The sequence below is a fragment of the Emys orbicularis genome, chromosome 9 (genome assembly GCF_028017835.1).
Source record: "Emys orbicularis isolate rEmyOrb1 chromosome 9, rEmyOrb1.hap1, whole genome shotgun sequence".
NCBI classification, from domain to species: domain Eukaryota; kingdom Metazoa; phylum Chordata; order Testudines; family Emydidae; genus Emys; species Emys orbicularis.
Genome location: NC_088691.1, coordinates 46215559 through 46235208, shown reverse-complemented (window position 1 = coordinate 46235208; position 19650 = coordinate 46215559). Strand labels below are relative to the sequence as shown.

General features: G+C 51.2%; 1 protein-coding gene and 1 non-coding gene across 2 annotated transcripts in view; one reads left to right on the top strand and one right to left on the bottom strand.

The window, feature by feature from the left end:
* LOC135883446 (diacylglycerol kinase delta-like) overlaps positions 1–19650 on the bottom strand; it is a 180606-nt gene that overhangs the window by 119513 nt on the left and 41443 nt on the right. The gene's annotated exons all lie outside the window — the stretch shown is intronic.
* On the top strand, positions 6682–6867 carry LOC135884178 (U2 spliceosomal RNA). Its single transcript, XR_010561673.1, has one exon. It is a non-coding gene; the product is annotated as a U2 spliceosomal RNA (small nuclear RNA).

The window sequence follows — 19650 nt, the reverse complement described above, 5'->3', positions numbered from 1 at the left end:
TAATGGGATGTCTACACTTTTTGCGTGGCAGGGGGCAATATGAAGACCATTTGGATGGGAGAGAAAGAACAGTGTGTGCACAAATCTCACACCGAGAGCCAGAGCCCAGGCAGATCATAATGGACTTTTTTAAAGATGTTAAAACGCTGTAAAAGCTCCTTCTCCCACCCAGAGGCCCCTGTAGCTACAGCAGTGAGCTAGACTGTTAAAGATTTCTGTTATGCTTAACACAGGAGCATGGGCAGCTGATGGTATCAGCAGAAGCAGATAGGCAGTGCACAAGTACAAGGTGTGTGGCTAATGAGAAAGTAATCTAGAAGCCGGGGAGAAATCACAAGTCACCAGCATTTTAGTAAGTCACGGTTGCATGAGGCAAAGTATTCCAGTGACGTGGGTGTGGATGGGTGCTGACCATAGGGCTGTGCGTGCAGTGTCATTGCTGTTGCAGACGTGTGCCTGCAAACTCTGGGGTGAGTTTCTTATCAATGCACGTGCCTTTGGAGACGCAGTGTAGGGATAAATAACAGGAGTACTTGTGGCACCTTAGAGACTAACAAATTTATTAGAGCATAAGCTTTCGTGGGCTACAACCCACTTCTTCGGATGCATGTAGGGATACTGCACAATCGGTCACACAGGCCAGCCACAGAGGAACATACACAAGCGTAAACTCCAAAACCGATCTCTGCGCATCAGAGACAAGGCAGCCCAATAAAATGAAGACATCGGTACAGGACAGAGTTCTCTGCTCAGCTCCCTACCCCCAAGCACCAGACAGAACTCCACCCAGCACCTCCAGTACTACAGGGGTAGCTCCCATGGGCACTCACAGTTTTGCAGCAGCATCCACATCTGCACTGCTCCCCTGTGTGCCCAGTAGGCAATGGGCACCTTACAGCTGCTTTGGGCAGCTTCCAACTTGCTCCTTCTCAGTTGACTGTTTTCCCCACCCCGCGGCTGTTGGAAGGCAACCTATAGAGGGTGGGATTTGGTCCTGACCACACCCCCTCCTTTCACTGAAAGCCATGCCCACTTTTTCTCCAGTGCACTTGAAAAGCAAGCAAGCTCCATGCTGCCCCTGACAGGAATACAAGGCAGCATCTTTCTGGATGTAACTGACACTGCTTTCAAAAGGTCTGGGTGTAAGACGTGCCTAGTACCCTTGGCAGCAGACTGGGGAGTCAGGACTCCCTGCTCTTCTGTAAATCTCCTGGAGGGATCAATCCCTGGGAGATGGAGATATCATCCCTCCCGAGCTTCTGCGATTCCTCCTTAGGAAAAGCGAGTGGGGTCCCATTGGTCCTGTTAACTTCCTTAAAACACCAGGAGTTTTTAAGATCCTTTTCCCCCAAGTAGTTTATGTGTGAGAGAACAAAACCAAACCCACACACAGGAAGGAGCTGATCATATTTGCTGAGCAGCTTCCCTGGCCAGCCAGTAAGACAGAACAAAGGGGTGTCTCCTGCTTGGACGCATGGCAGGTCTAGTCCAAGGGCAGCCTGGTGCTGAGGGGAAGGTGCTGAGAGTGCATGCGGTTGGTACAGAAGGGACACACAAAGTGGTAATGAGCATGTGGCTAATACTCATGCAAGGAGAGCTCACGTTAAGCAAATCTTAATAATCCCTAGCTCTCATGTGGCACTTCCATCAGTAGAGCTCAGAGCACTTTGCAAAGGAGGTCAGGATTGGGGAAACTGAGGCACAGCCAGGGGAAATGACTTGCCCGTGGTTACCCAGCAGGCCAGTGGCAGAGCCAGGAGTAGAACCCAGGTCACCTGAGTCCAGTGCTCTACCCACTAGACCACACTGTCTCCAACACAAGTCCCTTTGTGCACAATAAATGTACATGCACCTAACAGCACCCCAGGCACAGCCTGCTCCATACAGTGCCCTGCTCTTGCTGTAACCCTTTGGATTCTCCAGCCACATCCAACAGCAGCACCCCCTCCCCATTAGCACTGGCACCCACAGCTGGGCCTAGCTGGGGTTTAGGACTCAGCCTCGGCTGCCAGCACAACATTACCAGAGTAATGCTATTGTTCCAACCCCAGCGGCCTGGCTATGCCTGACAGTCTGGACAAAGGTGCACAGACAGAAGGGGGGAGCTCCAGGCCAAATGCCAGCAGGGCTTCAAGCCAGCAGCATGATGAGATAACTTGCCACAGGGATTGGAAATCACCTTTCCCTGTGAAGTCTGTGTAGGGCCAATGCAACATAAGTAAAGAGGATCTCGGTCCAGTTCTTCGTCTCCTAACCATCACCTGGTTTACGGTCAGCGCCAGAGAGGCCCAGGGTGGGACAGATTGCAGAGAGCGCTCTCTCCTTCTCGCCCCACAGAGGGTCCTTCCAGGTTGAGGGGAGGCATGTCAGAAAGGCAGTGAGAGGAGACTGGCCCTGCTCACACCTTGGGCTGGACCTGCGCCGTGAACGCACTAAGGCTGCACATCTCCTGGACTAGTAAAATAGTCGCTGCAGGCTGAGGGAGAGAGCCCGGCAAGATACTGCTAGAGAAGGGGGATGCAGATCAGGACTCCTGGGTTTATTCGCAGTTCTGCTGTGATTCACCACATAACTTTCAGCAATTTACTTGGATCTCTTTGGGTCTTGATCTATCCATCTGGAAACCAGAGCTACTAATATGAAGCTACTTCCCAAGGGGGCGCAGGTTAAATCAATGTTAGCAGAGCAAGGTGCTGCACAGCATACGTGCAGACTGCTGTTAGAGACTATCCTGAGCTCACAGCCTGTAACCAAACACCCGCAGGCCACGCAATGTGATGAGCCCAGACTGCCCGCTACAATGTCAGAGTCTGCACCCAGATCCGCTGCTGAATTCCACAGCCAGCCAAAACAAACCCCCAGATCCAGACCCCCCAACCCTGGGAGACCAGCTGGTCATGCAGTGTGGGCTGGGCCTGGTCTCCCTACACCACGTTGGTTAGGGGGTGATTATTCACCGAACTACACATACCAGTACAATCCCTAGTGTGGGCCCAGTGCCTCACCCAGTAGAGCTAACTCCCCTTCTCTTAGGGGAACAGCAATACCAGTATAAGCACCTTTATACCAGTCTAACTGCATCCACGCCAGGGGTTGGACACGTTAGCTATACCGGTAGGGTTAAGGCAGTACAGTTGGTGTAGACAAGGCCTCATTATTATTCTCAGAGAAATGCCTGCTTGACGTCCTGGCTGTCATCTCCAGCTGGGTATTGTGTTGCCCGTAGGCCACACCTACCACTGGCGTGCTAGCACACAGGAGTTCAACGGCCTTCAAAACCCAGGCAGGATCCTCGCCCCAGCGTCAGACCTGAAGTGAGTCTGAGCTCCTGTTTACTGGCAGAGCTCTTTGGGCTCTGCACAGCACTTTTCATCCCAAACCACAATCTTTGTCGGGGAAGGGGGGGATCGAAGGGGGGGGGGGGGGGGATCGAGGGCCTGATCCTTGGGGGGATTAGGGAGAGCTGCAGGTACCAACTGTAACTGACATGGGCGTGCAGCACTTCTGGGACTCTGCTTGAAAACTTCTGACCTGTGCTACTTGCAGGGCGTGGCCCCTGCACGACCCTGGCAGGGACCTGCGGTGGGCACGGGAGGCATCCCGATTCTCAGTCAGCCCCAGCTGGCACATGCCAGCAGAGGTTTCCCTGAAAGAACGAGGCATCACCAGCCACTGAACTGGCACTGGCTCAGGGCTCTGTTTGTTCGCCTGCCCTGGTTTCTATAAATACTTCTCTCTTCCGGATCGTGTCTTCGATCTGCTGTCTGAACACGGGGGCGGTGAGTACACACCGCCTCACCACATCCCTCGGGGAGGGAGTGTTTACCTGCCTGCGCCTGCACAGCAGTTTTCACTCCTCACACACATCTCCCCCTCCTCCTGTCAGTGCAGACGCCAGGCCGGCAGAGACAGGCCACGATGCTTGCAGGACGCGTGCTGCTCTTGCTCCGGCACTGTGAGGTGTGCGCTCCACAGGGAGACCAGCACAACCCCCCAGGGTTCAGGATGTTTCCCCTTTCACCCCGCTGGGCCCCTTCAAAGACCTCTCCCGCTTGGCTTAGAGAGGAGCCCTACAGCCATTCCCGCTTACTTCCCTTCCCCCACACACCAGCACTGCATGGCAGGGCAGGGGGAGACTGTGTACTGAGGTCAGGGCAGGGGCCTGAATCAGAGGGAGTTCCAGGGGGTACATGTGATTGAATCACTCCTGCCTATGGTATGTCTACACGACAGCACCTATGCTGGCACAGCTACCTCAGCGCAGCCCTTGAGTGCAGATGCAGGCCATCCAACAGAAGGGGCTTTTCAGTCGGTGTAGGAACCCCTCCCCCCACCAGCGGCATTAGACCTCCCTGACCTCGTCGATGTAGCTGCGTCTACACTGAGGGATAGGTCAGCACAACTAAGTCAGGTGGGGGCTGGGTTTTCATACCCCAACCAACATAGCTATGCTGGTACAACTTGCAAGTGTAGACCCAGGCTAAGAGTCTGATCCTGCCATTGTCTCCAGCGGCAGCAGGGACAGGCGCTAAGAATGACCTTCCTTACCAGCATCCTCATTCCTGCACATCGACCCTTCAGCCCACTACCCCACAAACTGCCTGAGTTCCTGCCATCACTATGGGTAACATAAGAATAACAAGCACTTCATTTCCAGCTTTCATCCTACCGGATCCCAAAGCACTATATGCCATCATCCTTTGGAATGCAGCAGGCAGCGTCAGGAGGTGAAGAGGAACACTGTATCCAATTGAAGCTGCAGGGAGGACTCTAGGGACTCAGAATGCCATTGTCAAACCAGGTGTGACATTATTGACAAATATTATGACCGTATAGATCATTGGTGCAACCACTGTTATATATTTGCAGCAAATATTGTACAAAGGTTGTTGTGTGAGGTGTCTATGAAAAGGTTATGATTTGCTGGTTATGATTATGCTATCTGTATGTGTGTACCATTTTTGTAGCTGAAGTTATGAATATTGGCTATGTACTTGTATCTCAATGTGTTTGATTCTAAATAGCATTAGTGAAGCATTTAGTCAGCTTCTTGAGAAAGGAAGTTGCAAATTAAGTGCCCAATCAAGAAACATTTAACTAACAATGGACCTTGGGAGACTCCAATCCACATAAGAAGTCTTCCTGGGAACGTTCAAGATAGCATGTAAGCAATGGCTGCTGCCTGCAAACTGAGTTATGTATGGACATGAGACTTGCCCATGTAATTCCAGACTCCATCTTGCTGATTTTCCACAGTAAGAACAAAAGGGGTCCTTCCACAGGCAGAGAATATAAAAGGCCCTGAAACCCCTCCATTTTGTCTTCAATCCTGCTTCTGATCTCTGGAGGAATTTTGCTACAAACTGAAGCTCTGAACAAAGGACTGAATGACCCATCCAAGCTGTGGATGTATTCCAGAGACTTGATTTGAGCCTGCAGTTTATTCCATCACTGCTACAAGCCTGAACCAAGAACTTTGCTATTACTGTATGTAATGGATTCTATTTAACCAATTCTAGCTCTCATCTATATCTTTTTCCTTTTATGAATAAACCTTTCGATTTTAGATTCTAAAGGATTGGCAACAACGTGATTTGTGGGTAAAATCTAATTTGTATATTGACCTGGGTCTGGGGCTTGGTCCTTTGGGATCAGGAGAACCTTTTTTCTTTTACTGGGGTATTGGTTTTCATAACCATTCATCCCCATAACAAGCAGCACTGGTGGTGATACTGGGAAATTGGAGTGTCTAAGGGAATTGCTTGTATGACTTATGGTTAGCCAGTGGGGTAAAACCAAAGTCCTCTCTGTTTGGCTGGTTTGGCGTGCCTTAGAAGTGGAGAAACTCCAGCCTTGGGCTGTAACTGCCCTGCTCTAAGCAATTTGTCCTGAATTGATACTCTCAGAAGTGTCCCACCAAGGGCAGCATCGTTACACCAGGTTCTGGCCAGTCCCACACTCCTCGACTTGAGAAAGGGCACTGGGGATCTCTAGGGATCACAAGCAGTCGGAGCATCAGGTTTAGTTCTGATCTGAAAGGCCACACCTCAGTCAGAACATGCCAGGCAAGAGCTCAAGGGGAGAAGAGCCAGCAGCTGACTATGCCCCCCATCCTGCCCTCTCCTAGCACACCGGTGCCTCTGCTGGGTTCCCTGGATAAACACGGCCCCTGATGGGATAAGGAGACCTGCTGGGTAGCCTCTCTATCTTTCCCCACCCACGCTTTGTCTGTGTGACTGTGATAGGGTGACCAGATAGCAAGTGTGAAAAATCGGGAGAGGGGGTGGGGGGTAATAGGTGCCTATATAAGAAAAAGACCCAAAAATCGGGACTGTCCCTATAAAATCAGGACATCTGGTCACCCTAGATTGTGAGCTCTTTGGGCAAGGACTGTCTTCCTAGGTGGAGAGGGCCTGAGCTCTGCTGGGACCTCTAGGCACTACGAAAGAGTAGCAGCAGGAACCTGGTTTTAATCAAACCCTGCCACTTTAATCATTCCTCTGGCCCAGCCAAGTGAGTGGATGATTTAGGCCTGATTAGCAGATCTGAAAACACTGGCCCTTGCTCTGTTCATCTGCTGCTAATAGCACTGGAACGCAGAACCCATTAATTTGAAAAAAAGGCAACTTATTATTTATTGTTCAGTACTCACTGTCCCAGCGAGAGACACCTGCAAAGCATAACACCCCTTGGAGCTAAGATCAAAGTGTAGTGTCTGTTCTTATCAGTTTAATATCTGATATGTCCTTTATTTGAGGATTGTATATTAAATTGATTTTTGAAACAGGGAGATGGAATAGGAGCTTGCTCTGTCCACCCCATGCATTGACCTGGTATTGCAGTGTCTCCAAGAACGGTAAAATCTCGCCGCGGGCACTCTGCACTGCAGACCTGGGATCACCCAATGCATCAGGCCAGGAGGACAGCAAGGAGGAGCAAAAGGCAAGAGCCATGCTGGGAGAAAAGCAGAAGACACAGGCAGAGACTGGCCTGCTTTATGTAAGGGGACTGTTGCCCCTTACTAACATTCAGTGGGGGTGTTTTGGTTGGCTAGCTCCCAGCACTAAAAGGAGAGGGCTCGATGGGAAATCAGGACCCTGAGACTGACAGTCCCCAGGAACAATGGTGAGAGGCCAATGCTCCAGGTCAGCCTGATTGACAGGGCGGGCAGGCTAATCAGCATGACAAGAGGCCAGGGTGGGTCCTGTCCTCCGTGTGAGTTGGAATTGCCTGGGTCAGACAGAGTGGGGCCGAGCTAAGGAGAAAGCAGGGGCCCAAGCTGTGCTGGAGAGCAGAACCGTGCCAGATCCAGAGGGGCCAGAGGCGCAGCCACAGAGCCAGAGACGCAGCGCAGGGAGAGCAGATCCTGTGCTGGGAGTAGAGACGCAGCCACAGAGCCAGAGACGCAGCCCAGGGAGAGCAGATCCTGTGCTGGGAGCAGAGCTGCAGCCACAGAGCCGGGTGTGGTGAGCAAGTGGGGCCAGCCAAGGGGGGACCTTGGGCAAAGGGCCCAGCACAGAAAGACACCCCTAGCCAAGGGCCCTTGCAGGCCAGATTGGGAGGGGGACCGTAACCTGACAGGGGGCTGACGCTGGGAAGAAGGGTCCCACCACTCAAAGCCCAGAGGTGTGTGGCCACCACTATTGCAAGTGTCCAACCCGCAGCATCCCTGCAGCACAGCCAGGACCTGAGAAGGAAACCTGGGACCTACAAGGAACAGACTGTGAAGTGCCCTGATGTCCAGAGACACTGTTTGTGATGTTCCCTGCCACAGAGCGGGGTGATGTGTTTTCCTTTAACCTTTCCCATTTTTCCTTATTCTTTTCTTTAGAGTAATTGTTAATTAAACAACTTGTATTTGCTTTAAATTGTATGGTATAATCAGTGGGTCAGGGAAGTGCCCAGTGCAGAGAGGGTACCCCGGAGTGGGGACACCCTAGCCCCTATCCTAGGTGACCACATCAGGGTTGGGGGTCGAGCCCCCCAGGAATCCTGGGCCCAGCCTTGTTGGGGTTACGAGGACTCTGCCAGGCAGGAGAGCGGAAGGGGAGCCCTCAAGGGCAGGGAGGCCTCTGGGTAAAGGGAGTGGGAGCGAGGACTCAGATCCTTTCGCTAGCCCACTTCACCGGGGTAGTGCAGAAGCCAGGAAAGTTCCCCACAATAGCGGGACCATTCCCCCGCTTACATTTACCCTGGGAGAAGGGGAGGGGGCGAACGGAGACCCAGACTCAGTGGAAAGCAGAGGCCCACTGGTGGGAATCTGCAGATCTCTGCTGACTTCAGTGGGATGGCCCTGGTTTACCCCAGCTGAGAATCAGGCTCCATGTATGAAGGGACAATAATGGGGCCCCAAGATAGACCCTAAAATGTTCAAACAGCAGCTACGGGTTTGAGGGGTTGTGATTATTAGGCCTGTTCATTATATTATGGCAGAGCCTAAGGGCCAGTCAAGAGTGGGGCCCCAGCATGCTAGGCGCTGCGGATCCAAACAGCCCAGGCAGACCCAGGCTGGGGGAGTGGAGAACACCCCAGCCAAGTGACCCGTGCCAGAGGGTTTGGGTGTATTTAGGCAGGAGGGGAGCAGCTCCATGGGAAGAGAAGGAGAGAGGAGCACAGGACCAGGCAGGTGTGCAGTGAAGCTGAGGTGAAGAGACTGTGGGAGAAGGAGGGGGAACTTGGACATCAGAGTTGCCACTGTAGCTTTGCTGCTCCTGAAGCCCAGCCAGCCTTCTGCCCCTCCCCCCTCAGCACCCTGTAGACCAGGTCTGGCTCTCCTTTCACTCCCAGCACTTTCCCCTGAGCTGACCCCACACTTTTCCAGAGTGACCCGGTTCACCCCCAGAGGAGGAGCAGGCTCAATAGCCACGAGGAGTCACCTTTCCAAGCTTCTCTTTTGTGCTCCACAGCGCGCATGTGAGAGTCCTCCAGCTCTCAGCCAGCAATAAAGTAGGACAGCGCGTGAACCTCAGAACGAAACTATCTGGTGGCCGATCGCAAGCCACCACCTTTGAGTCATTCATAACAGTCAGTCAACAACACAGAGGTGTGATATGATCAGAGGGAAATAGCTAAAAATAGCCTTGGGCGCTCGGCCTTTCAGCACGGCACTGCCTAGCCTAGCCTTGTGTGGCTGTACTCTGGGGGGTACGGCGGGGTGGGGGGTAGCCAGGCCCAGGGCTCTGCAGGATGGGCTCCCAGCCAAACCATGGGGTTAGCACTGGGTATTCGCCACCGAGCCTGTTCCTAGGGCTGCTATCCCCTGCCCAGGCTGCAATGGGGGCAGATTTCATGAGCCAAACAGGACCTTGCTGGGTCAGAACTCTCCCAGTCCCCAGGAGTGGGCCCAGGTGTTTGCAGGCCTTGTGGCGGGTGATTTCCACGTACCCCAGCATGGTGCTGCCGTCTCTTGGATGAGATGTCAAAGCAAGGGCCTGGCTAACACAAATGCCAGCATTCTGGGGGGTGGAGGGGTCAAATTTGCCGATTCGTTGATGGAAACATTTCACAGAGCCCTGCCTGGCTTCCAACCACACCCGCCCAGCTCTTTGGCAGCCCGCTGGCAGGCAGCCCTTGCTGCGGGTTCATAGCTCCTTGGGGCCCAGGCTCACAGGATCTGCAGCCCCAGGGCAGCGCACCAGCTGGATGGCCCTGGGCCAGGGCTCCATTCCACATCTGAACAAAACCACAGGGCAATATAGCGACATCCTCTGTGAGATGGAACAATGTCCCCTGCCCGAGCCTCACCCCCATTCTGTCCCCGCCCCCCCGCCCCCACCCCCAGAAGAGGGCTGTCCTGAGGGCGTAGCACCAAACATAGCCTCTTAGCTTCCTCTTCCTTCTTTCTGAATGGCCTTGGCGCACTGGTCTGTAGCGCCACCCTTTACTCCTGGCCTCCACCCCCCTCAGGTCTAGCCACCCAACCTGGGCAAAGATGCCTTTCTGACTGGCACTCGCTTTGGGAAGTGGATGTGGGGTCCTGGAACAACGTAATAGCATCAGTATCACATCCCAAATGCAGGCAGTTATCAGTGTGGACTCCTAGCACAAACCTGTGGCAGCCACCCCAGAGCCAGGAAGAAAAATTGCCAATTGTCATTTGTGAGAGCACCCAGCAGCCCCTTTGCGCTGGGCACTGCACATTCACATCAGGACAGACAGCCCCTGCTTGGAAGAGCTTACAGTTTAAACAGACAGAGCGGGGAGAAAGGAAGAATTACCATCTTCATTTTATAGACGGGAACTCAGAGAAGGAAGGGTGAGTCCTCTAGAGAGGGAGGTAGTTCAGTGGTCAGGGAACTAGCATGGGACTTGAGAGACTGGCATTCAATTCCCTGCTCCGCCCTCAGACTCCCTGGATGACAGGTACAAATCATGTGGGCTCTCTGTGCCTCAATTTCCCCTCTGTGAAATCGCAATAGCAGCACTGCCCTCCCTCAGAGGGGTGGGTGGAGGATACAAACATTCAAGATTATGAGGCACACAGCTACCACGGTAAAGTAGGGTCATGTAAGTGGCATAGAGAGATTAAATGACTTGCCCAAGGTCATGAAGGAAGTCTGTGGTAGAGCTGATTACTGAAACTGCTGAGTACCAGCCAGGACCTTCACCGCAAACCCATCCTCCTCTGCATGCCAAGTCGAGTTTTTCCACAGAAGTATGCTTTTTCTTGTTGATCCTTCAAGGGGATTTTGCCTTCCTTAGCCACACACTTATTTTGTTGACAGCACTAATCTCAGTTTGACTCACCTTCTGAATTGTGATATTAGTTAATCAATATAACTTCAGAAAGATCTGTGTCCCTCTTCCAGTCAAGAGATCCTCTGCATTTTCTAATTCCTTACTGTCAACTGACAGTCAAAATATTAGTTGTATTTAAGTTATAATTCAGTTCTACTCTTCCCTCATTAATTGTGCATATAAAGATATATCAATACAACGCCATCCCTCTCTCCTTCCCCAACCCCCCAAAAAATCCCAGGGAATCAGTCAACAAAAAACATCATTAGGAAGTGGTTCAGGCTGCAAATGTCAATCATTGGAGTCTACGATCACCCAGGAAATTGATTACAATCAAGGGATGCAGCCATACAATCTTCCTTTACTTTTTCTATGTGAGTTACACCTCCCCACGCAGCTGTGCCTAGATCCCTTTGTAGAATCTGACCCAAAACTCATCACAATCAAGAGAGAGACTCCCAGCAACTTCAGTGAACTTTGGATCAAGCCAATGATTGGCATAAATACATATAAATAGAAGTACAACAGATTACCAGCAGATTGCAGTATGAGCTATGGAGTATCCTGTCATCAGGTCAGCTCTCACCTTCACTTCATCAGCAATGCCAGCCTCAGACACCTACTTCTCTACAAGCCCTTTGCGCTCTCCCCTCACTGCCCCTGACACATGGTGGGAGCTTCCCTCTAGACTCGTAATGCCTCCACCTTGGCCTCCTCCAGGTCACCCTCAGAACTCAGCTCTGCACACAGACATCTGCCCCCAGATGGCTGCGAGGCAGGTGCCAGATCTGAGCTCTGCTCCTGACTGGGTAAGAAGTGAGCCCTGGCCAATCCCCAGCCCAACCCACTTGTGTGCCTCAGCCACCTGGTCTGTCCCATCTGCTAGACAGCAAGCTCTTTGGAGCAGGGGTAGCCATTTACTTTCTATTTACCCAGCACCATGGGCCCCCTAGGCACTGCTGCAACATACTTGTAAACATACATGAGAGGTCTGCTTCCAGTGCACTCCAGCCCGAACCCAGAGCACATGACTGTTAATTGAACAGTACAGCTCAGTGTATCAACCAGCAAGGTCTGCTTTGCATAAATGTAACACACCCATCGCAACTTCCACTCGGTTACACTGAGGTAAATCCAGAGTCATCCTGTTGAAACCATTGGAGTTACTCCAGCTTTACATCAAGGTTATGAAGGTGAGAATCCACCTCCTTTATTCAACACATTCTAGAAGGGCCAAAAGACAAGATTTTCCCTTTTTACCGTAAAAGAAACATCTTACTACTCAATCAACATAGCAGAAGACACACAAGGCTGTAGCATGTGCCAACGGAGCCCGGGAGTAAACTGGTTTTGAAATCTTTAGTTCTAATTAAACAAATGGAGAGTTATTTCTAGTGTATGTCTCCAGCACTACCCTACTCTTTCAGGAGACAGGAAGGGGAAGGGTTTAGAGTGGGTGGAGATCGTTAGTTGCATAGGGAGTGAGTAAGTGAAGCAGTGATATATGGTGTGTGAATGAAGCAGCTGCAACCTCTTACTGATCATTTTCACACTCTCAGATTTCGGAGTTTTTTTGAGGGCGGAATTATGGCAAAAGTATAGAGAATCCATTATCTGGGCTTCAAGGGGACCCAGGCATTTGCAATCAGAGCTATTTCCAAACAATGTTTTTTTAAACTGGTCTAAGGAAATAAGTTTTCCTACAATGCAGAATTAGCTTGTGGAACTCACATCCACAAGATGTAATTGAGCTCAAGAGCTTAGAATGGGTTCAAAAGAGGCTTGGATAATTATAGGGATACCAAAAGCATCCAGAGTTAGAGCAATAAGGATTTAAAAAACTAGTGCTTTGGAAGGACATAATCCCCCATGTCTCAGAGCACAAGCCCCAGTCTCTAGTGGAAGTTCTCCCATAACTGCCTCCTGCAAGGCGTTTTGCATCTTCCTCTGCAACAGCTGAACCTGGCCACTAGCCACCAAAGACAAGACGCTGGACAAGCTGGCTCATTGTTCTGATCTAGCCATGTGTTTTATACACCCAGCAACACAGGTCTACGCGGACGCATGCATGCAGTGCTGGTGAACTGCCCAGCTATTTACAGCCAGAGAGAGAGCAGTGCTTGCATAATGGAAAATGTGAGTGGAGAGAGGGCAGCGCGTTTGCAAACCTCACACACATCCGGCTGGTAGAAACGGGGCTATCTTTATCCCCCACACACAAGCCTACAAACCCTGAGTAACCAGAAAGCTAGACTGGAAGGAGCACGACGGACTGACTTCCCCCAAATAGCCATGGGGATGAGAGCTTTCTCTGGAGACAGCACCCAAAGGCGGATGGATGGGTGACCCCCACAGGCCAACTGTGATAAATAAAGTGTGTGTGTGGGGGGGGTAGCTCCCTTTGATGGACACCCAGCCAGCCAATTAGTTGTAAAATTCCTCTTCATAGCTGTTCTTTACTTGCTTTACCTGTAAAGGGTTAAAAAGTCCCCCAGGTAAAGAAAAAAAAGTGGGCACCTGACCAAAAGAGCCCATGGGAAGGTAGAACTTTTTAAAATTGGGAAAGAAACTTTGCCTTTGTCTGTTCTCTGGGCTGGAGGGACAGAGCAGCCATGCTATAAGCAGCTAAGCCAGGTATGATTATAAATCATCAGATCATGCCTAGAACTACTTATCTGAACTCCAAATGTGTACGTAGATCAGAATGTTTAGCTAGACGCGATTAGGGTTATTTCTTTTATTTCTTATTGGCTTGTGGACTCCTCTGTGCTAACCCCACATGCTTTTGTTTGCTTGTAACCTTTAAGCCAGGGGTGGGCAAACTTTTTGGCCTGAGGGCCACATCAGGGTTCCGAAACTGTGTGGAGGGCCGGGTAGGGAAGGCTGTGCCTCCCCAAACAGCCTGCCCCCTATCTGCCCCCTCCCACTTTCCGCCCCCTGACTGCCCCCCTCAGAACTCCCAACCCATCCAACCCCTCCCCCTGCTCCTTATCCCCTGACCGCCCCCCCCTGGGACCTCACCCCCTATCCAACCCCTCCCTGTCCCCTGACTGCCCTGACCCCTATCCACAACCCCGCCCCCTGACAGGCCCCCTGGGACTCCCACGCCTATCCAACCACCCCCTACTCCCTGTCCCCTGACTGCCCCCCTGGACTCCCTGCCCCTTATCCAAATCCCCCCCCCCCCTTACCATGCCGCTCAGAGCACCAGGACTGGCAGCCGTGCCGCCCGGCTGGAGCCAGCCACACAGGCAGGCGGCTCTCGCAGCCCCGCTGCCCAGAACGCTGGCGGCACAGCAAGTTGAGGCTGCGGGGGAGGGAGGACAGCAGGGGAGGGGCCGGGGGCTAGCCTCCCTGGCCAGGAGCTCAAGGGCCGGATGTGGCCCCCGGGCTGTAGTTTGCCCACTTCTGCTTTAAAGCTGAACCCCCAAGAAAGCTATTTTGGGTGCTTGATTTTTGGAATTGCTCTTTTAAAATCTAGCAAACGCCTAAGTTCCAGATGTATTTTCTTTCTTTTAAACATGCCAGACAGTGTTCCTTCAGAGTAGGTGACCAAGTCATGGGCCTAAAAGCGCTCCAGGCCAATAAGATGGAAGCGTCGTGGGAGGGGCCATTTATGGTCCAAGAGCACCTGGAAGCTGTTAATTACCTCATAGTGTTCCCAAATCCTACCCTAAAACCTAAAATATACCATGTTAATTCTCTAAATCCCTTTTATTCCCGAGAAATCAAGGTTCTCCAATTTACAGCCCAGGAGAGAGATGACGCTGAATGGCCTGAAGGAGTCTACTATGACAGAAAAAGCAACGGTGGCGTGGAAGAGGTGAGCCTTTCCATGACCCTTGGGCATAAGCAGCGACAGCAAATCCAGAAGCTGTGCACCAGCTTCGCACCAATGTTTTCAGCCACCCCAGGACGGACAGAACAGGCGTACCACTCCATTGACACAGGTGATGCTCGCCCAATTAGAATGGCTCCTCAAGCCAAAACTGCAATAGAAAGGGAGATCAAGGACATGTTACAGAAGGGTGTAATCCGCCCCTCTGAGAGTGCATGGGCCTCTCCAGTGGTTCTGGTTACCAAACCAGATGGGGAAATCCACTTTTGTGTGGACTATCGTAAGCTAAATGCTGTAACTCACCCACAAAACTATCCAATGCCACGCACAGATGAGCTATTGGAGAAACTGGGATGTGCCCAGTTCATCTCCACCTTAGACTTAACTAAGGGGTACTGGCAAGTGCCGCTAGATGACCCAGCCAAGGTAAGGTCAGTCTTCATCACTCAGGTAGGGTTGTATTAATTTAATGTGTTCCCTTTCAAACTGCAAAATGCACCCACCACCTTCCAGAGGTTGGTAGATAACCTTCTGGCTGGATTTGGGAAATTTGCAGTCACCTACCTCGACGATGTGGCTATATTCTCAGATTCATTGGCAGAACACCTGGAACACCTCCAAGCTGTCGTCCAGCGCATAAGGGAGGCAGGATTAACTGTTAAGGCCAAAAAGTGTCAGATAGGCCTAAACAGGGTAACGTACCTTGGACACCAGGTGGGTCAAGGAACTATCAACCCCCTAAAGGCTAAGGTAAATGCTATCCAAAATTGGCCTGTCCCTACGTCAAAGAAGCAGGTCCAATCCTTCTTGGGCTTGGCCGGGTATTACCAACGATTTGTACCAAAGTACAGCCAAATTGCCACCCCACTGACAAACCTAACCAGGAAAAAACAACCAAATGCAGTTCAGTGGACTGAAAAGTGTCAAAAAGCCTTTAACCAGCTTTAACCAGCGGCCCTTACATCTGACCCTGTATTGAGGGCCCCGGACTTCAACCAGCCATTTGTCGTAACCACAGATGTGTCCGAGCGTGGTGTGGGAGCAGTTTTAATGCAGCAAGGACCAAATCAACAATTCCATCCTGTTGTGTTTCTCAGCAAAAAACTTTCTGAGAGGGAAAGCCACTGGTCAGTCTCAGAAAGACAATGTTACGCTATTGTGTATGCTCTGGAGAACCTACACCCATACATTTGGGGACGGCGGTTCCACCTGCAGACTGACCATGCTGCACTGAAGTGGCTTCACACAGTCAAAGAGACTAACAAAAAACTTCTTTGGTGGAGTTTAGCTCTACAAGACTTTGATTTTAAAATACAACACTCTAACAAAGTGTCTGATGCACTCTCCCAGGAAGGTTTCCCAGAATCAGCCAGGTAAAAATGTCCCTGTATTCTACGTCATTGTAGTCCTTGAAATGTAAAAAATACTGTTTAGTTCTTCATGTAATTATTAGTAAAATTAGAGACATGTATCTTATTAACTCTGTTTCCTAAATCTCCAGGAAGAAATCCCAGCCAGTGTGGACCCAACCTGAACCAGGCTGGCCAGCACCATCTGTGATTTGGGGGGGCGTGTGATAAATAAAGTGGAGGGATAGCTCCCTTTGATGGACACCCAGCCAGCCAGTTAGCTGTAAAATCCCTCTTGGTAGCTGTTCTTTACTTGCTTACCTGTAAAGGATTAAAAAGTCCCCCAGGTAAAGAAAAAAAAGTGGGCACCTAACCAAAAGAGCCAATGGGAAGGTAGAACTTTTTTAAATTGAGAAAGATACTTTTCTTATTGGCTTGTGGGCTCCTCTGTGCTAACCCCAGATGCTACTGTTTGCTTGTAACCTTTAAGCTGACCCCCCCCAAGAAAACTATTTTGGGTGCTTGATTTTTGGAATTGCTCTTCTAAAATCTAGCAAAAGCCTAAGTTCCAGATGTATTCTCTTTCTTTTTGCTTTTAATAAAATTTACCTTTTTTAAGAATAGGATCAGATTTTTGGTGTCCTAAGAGGTTTGTGCATTTTGTTTAATTAGCTGGTAGCCACAGCTAATTTCCTTTGTTTTCTTTCTCAGCTCTTTCCCGGAGTGGGGGAGTGAAAGGGCTTGAGGGTACCCCACAGGGAGGAATTCCCAAGTGCTCCTTCCTGGGTCCAAGGGGTTTTTTTGCATTTGGGTGGTGGCAGTGTTTACCAAGCCAAGGTCAGAGAGAAGCTGTAACCTTGGGAGTTTAATATAAGCCTGGAGTGGCCAGTATTAATTTTTAAAATTCTTGCGGGCCCCACTTCTGCACTCGGAGTGACAGAGTTGGGATTCAGCCTTGACACCAACTGACCCCAAGGGCCCAGCTGGGTTTTACTTCCAGTTGGGAGGTGATGAAGGGAACAGAACGGCCCTGACATTCGAGTCGGAGTTGGTCTGACTGGGCTTGTGCTGGGTGAGCTGACGAGGAGCTGGGAGGGTACAGGACAGCGTGCCCCGTTGCCAAGCTGCTAGCTCAGCCACCAGGTTGCAATGACTCCCACTATTGAGTCATAGCGGGCATGGAAATCTGGTGCCTGTCCACCCTCTCCACAGCTCGCCAGGCACCGGCTAGTGCAGACCCTCACTGCCTGGAGCAGTCTCAGACACCACCAACCCCAGGCTGGATTTTATGCCCATCTGAAAAGCATTCAGAGTACACTACCGTGCCATGCTGCTGTCATGCTGCAACCCCTCCCCTCCCACCCCACCCTTGGGGATAAAGGCGCTAAAGGAGTTTACGGGTATCTCACATGACACATCTCGGGGTGTCTGCACTAGAATTGCGTGCAGCTGCACTGCTGTTATGTAGACACTGACTGCAGCCAGTGGAAGTGTTCTCCCAGCAGCGTGGCTAAGGCAGTAGCGAGGTTGGCAGAAGAATTCTTGTGCTGACCTAAAATTTGGAGATATACCTATTTCATAGAACTGGAAGGGACCCTGAAAGGTCATTGAGTCCAGCCCCCTGCCTTCACTAGCAGGACCAAGTACTGATTTTGCCCCAGCTCCCTAAGCGGCCCCCTCAAGGATTGAACTCACCACCCTGGGTTTAGCAGGCCAATGCTCAAACCACTGAGCTATCCCTCCTTGCTAGCAGTGTTTATACCATGGCTTCAGTGGGCTTAACTACATCACACAGGGTGTGATATTTTTCACAGCCCTAAACGCTGTAGATACCCTGTGCTGGCTTTGTAATGTACACCAGGCCTCAGCGTCTTCTTCCATACAGCCCGCTCTGCATGGAGCCCCGCCCCCATCCCACCCCCCAAATCTCTGCTTAAAATTCAACCCTTTCCTGTTGCCACTCCTAATGAAAATCCACAGCCGTGCTCTGCAGCAGTACCCCACAGCGTGCACTCCAGGGAGCTGGCAGACTCCGGAGTGTTGTGGCCGAAGCACATGACTCTCATGCCCCAGCCCCCAAAGCACCTGTGAAGACGTGCACGGCAGCTCATCTCTCCTCAATCAAGTCATGTTTCACCCAGGGCCGGCTCCAGGATTTTGGCCGCCCCAAGCAGCCAAACAAAAAAAACAAAAAAAGCCACGATCGCGATCTGCGGCGGCAATTCAGCGGGGGGTCCTTTGCTCCGAGCAGGAGTGAGGGACCGTCCGCCGAATTGCCGCCGAACAGCTGGACGTGCCGCCCCTCTCCGAAGTGGCCACCCCAAGCACCTGCTTGGTAAGCTGGTGCCTGGAGCCGGCCCTGGTTTCATCCTAGAATCAGACCATAATCACTTCAGCAGGGAGCAGAAGTGGTTTCATTGTTCTGTGCAAATAACACACCCAGTGAGCGCAGCCCTGTCGCCTTTGGCAAAGTATTACACACAGGTCAGGATTTTTACTCATTTGCTGTTATTTCCACTGCAGTAGCATCTCGAGGCTGCAGCTGAGAGCAGCGCACCATTGTACAGACACCCCTGCCCGGAAGAGCTGTTGATTTAAATCGACAAGACAGATGAAGGGCTGGGATTTCCCCAAGGACCCAGTGCAGAGAACGGAATCCAGGCCTCCTGACTCCCAGTCCAATACTCTAACCACTAGACAATGCTGCCTTCACTGAAGCAGGGTGTTATTGCAATTGTTTAGCAACTTATTTCAGCAAACAAATTTTGGCCTGTGGTTTGCTGGGAGCATCCACTAGTCTGCTGTGGGCTCTGCGTGTTTGATCACACCTTGCTTCTATTCCCTGCCTGGGCGCCCTGGAAGCTTTATTCCTGGGGGAGACATGTTTCCTGTTTGCAAACTACCCACGACCATCTGCAATTGTCCAATAAATCTGCTGTGCAAACGATAAAGGGAGCTTTAACCAATGGCCAGGACTGAGAGCCGATGTGGGAGCAGTGACTGCAATACTTCGGCTTTCATCAAACGCTGATTAGCACAGACCTCCCAGGGACTTTCACTTGGAGGGCACATCCACGCTTCAAGCTGGAGGTAGAAGTTCCAGCAAAAGGAGACATGCCTACGCTGGCACTGATCCAGCTAGTGCACTACAGATAGCAGTGTAGCTGTGCTGGCACAAGCGGCCCGGAGTCCATGCCTATGGTTTTGACAGGATCCTATTCAGAGTGGCTAGCCCCATTTTTAGCTCAATCAAAGCAAGAGTGATTGTCAGTTAACTTGAGGTATTAACTCCATCGACCCGCTACCATCTCCTGGAGGTGCATTAACTACATCCCTGGAAAACATATACAGTGTTGAAGCTGTGCCACTGGAGTGTAGACATCCCCTTAGGATCAGCTTAGGGCAAAACCATCTGGAACCTTGTACCTTGGAACATCGTGTGGGGAATGTCCACACTAGCCTTTAAAAACATGTGAATCACCTCGAGTTCACTGATTGCTCTAGTGTAGACAAGTCCCCAGCGCACAGGAGCCAGCTCCCCCAGATATCTGGGATAAAAGGGATCCTAGCAAGGTGAATGCTCCCTGCTGCCTCCCTGCAGCCTGTGAGACGTGGCAGGCAGGGCTCTGCTGCCAGGTGGAGAAACCAGAATAAGAGCGTTTATTCCTTTCCTTTCAGGCAATGACTCTTCCGTTTTCAGGTCACCAAAACCCCAGCCCCCCGCCC